This window comes from Notolepis coatsorum, assembly GCF_963971535.1.
Source record: "Notolepis coatsorum genome assembly, chromosome: 4".
Taxonomy (NCBI): domain Eukaryota; kingdom Metazoa; phylum Chordata; class Actinopteri; order Aulopiformes; family Paralepididae; genus Notolepis; species Notolepis coatsorum.
Window position 1 is genome coordinate 28,769,174 of NC_140168.1, and position 2,922 is coordinate 28,772,095.

The following is a 2,922-nucleotide window of genomic DNA, read 5'->3' on the forward strand; positions in this document are numbered from 1 at the left end:
TCAGGTCTGTAATGTAACATCAGGTCTGTAATGTAACATCAGGTCTGTAATGTAATGTAACATCAGGTCTGTAATGTAATGTAACATCAGGTATGTAATGTAATGTAACCTCAGGTATGTAATGTAACATCAGGTCTGTAATGTAACATCAGGTCTGTAATGTAATGTAACATCAGGTCTGTAATGTAACATCAGGTCTGTAATGTAACCTCAGGTATGTAATGTAATGTAACATCAGGTCTGTAATGTAACATCAGGTCTGTAATGTAATGTAACATCAGGTCTGTAATGTAACATCAGGTCTGTAATGTAACATCAGGTCTGTAATGTAATGTAACCTCAGGTCTGTAATGTAATGTAACATCAGGTCTGTAATGTAATGTAACATCAGGTATGTAATGTAACATCAGGTCTGTAATGTAACATCAGGTCTGTAATGTAACATCAGGTCTGTAATGTAACATCAGGTCTGTAATGTAATGTAACATCAGGTCTGTAATGTAATGTAACATCAGGTCTGTAATGTAATGTAACCTCAGGTCTGTAATGTAATGTAACCTCAGGTCTGTAATGTAATGTAACATCAGGTCTGTAATGTAATGTAACATTAGGTCTGTAATGTAATGTAACATCAGGTCTGTAATGTAATGTAACATCAGGTCTGTAATGTAACATCAGGTCTGTAATGTAACATCAGGTCTGTAATGTAACATCAGGTCTGTAATGTAACATCAGGTCTGTAATGTAATGTAACATCAGGTCTGTAATGTAATGTAACATCAGGTCTGTAATGTAATGTAACATCAGGTCTGTAATGTAATGTAACACCAGGTCTGTAATGTAATGTAACATCAGGTCTGTAATGTAACATCAGGTCTGTAATGTAACATCAGGTCTGTAATGTAATGTAACATCAGGTCTGTAATGTAACATCAGGTCTGTAATGTAATGTAACATCAGGTCTGTAATGTAATGTAACATCAGGTCTGTAATGTAACCTCAGGTCTGTAATGTAACATCAGGTCTGTAATGTAATGTAACATCAGGTCTGTAATGTAACATCAGGTCTGTAATGTAATGTAACATCAGGTCTGTAATGTAATGTAACATCAGGTATGTAATGTAACCTCAGGTCTGTAATGTAATGTAACATCAGGTATGTAATGTAACATCAGGTCTGTAATGTAACATCAGTTCTGTAATGTAATGTAACATCAGGTCTGTAATGTAATGTAACATCAGGTCTGTAATGTAATGTAACATCAGGTCTGTAATGTAACATCAGGTCTGTAATGTAATGTAACATCAGGTCTGTAATGTAACATCAGGTCTGTAATGTAACATCAGGTCTGTAATGTAATGTAACATCAGGTCTGTAATGTAATGTAACATCAGGTCTGTAATGTAACATCAGGTCTGTAATGTAATGTAACCTCAGGTCTGTAATGTAATGTAACATCAGGTCTGTAATGTAACATCAGGTCTGTAATGTAATGTAACCTCAGGTCTGTAATGTAATGTAACATCAGGTCTGTAATGTAACATCAGGTCTGTAATGTAACATCAGGTCTGTAATGTAATGTAACATCAGGTCTGTAATGTAATGTAACAGCAGGTCTGTAATGTAACATCAGGTATGTAATGTAACAGCAGGTCTGTAATGTAATGTAACATCAGGTCTGTAATGTAACATCAGGTCTGTAATGTAATGTAACATCAGGTCTGTAATGTAACCTCAGGTCTGTAATGTAATGTAACATCAGGTATGTAATGTAATGTAACATCAGGTCTGTAATGTAACATCAGGTCTGTAATGTAACATCAGGTCTGTAATGTAATGTAACATCAGGTCTGTAATGTAACATCAGGTCTGTAATGTAATGTAACATCAGGTCTGTAATGTAATGTAACATCAGGTCTGTAATGTAACATCAGGTCTGTAATGTAACATCAGGTCTGTAATGTAATGTAACATCAGGTCTGTAATGTAACATCAGGTATGTAATGTAATGTAACATCAGGTCTGTAATGTAACATCAGGTCTGTAATGTAACATCAGGTCTGTAATGTAATGTAACACCAGGTCTGTAATGTAATGTAACCTCAGGTCTGTAATGTAACATTAGGTCTGTAATGTAATGTAACATCAGGTCTGTAATGTAACATCAGGTCTGTAATGTAATGTAACATCAGGTCTGTAATGTAACATCAGGTCTGTAATGTAACATCAGGTCTGTAATGTAATGTAACATCAGGTCTGTAGTGTAACATCAGGTCTGTAATGTAACCTCAGGTCTGTAATGTAATATCAGGTCTGTAATGTAACATCAGGTCTGTAATGTAACATCAGGTCTGTAATGTAATGTAACATCAGGTCTGTAATGTAACATCAGGTCTGTAATGTAACATCAGGTCTGTAATGTAATGTAACATCAGGTCTGTAATGTAATGTAACATCAGGTCTGTAATGTAACATCAGGTCTGTAATGTAATGTAACATCAGGTCTGTAATGTAACATCAGGTATGTAATGTAATGTAACATCAGGTCTGTAATGTAACATCAGGTCTGTAATGTAACATCAGGTCTGTAATGTAACATCAGGTCTGTAATGTAATGTAACATCAGGTCTGTAATGTAACATCAGGTATGTAATGTGACATCAGGTCTGTAATGTAACATCAGGTCTGTAATGTAATGTAACATCAGGTCTGTAATGTAACATCAGGTATGTAATGTAATGTAACCTCAGGTCTGTAATGTAACATCAGGTCTGTAATGTAATGTAACATCAGGTCTGTAATGTAACATCAGGTATGTAATGTAACATCAGGTCTGTAATGTAACATCAGGTCTGTAATGTAATGTAACATCAGGTCTGTAATGTAACATCAGGTATGTAATGTAACATCAGGTCTGTAAT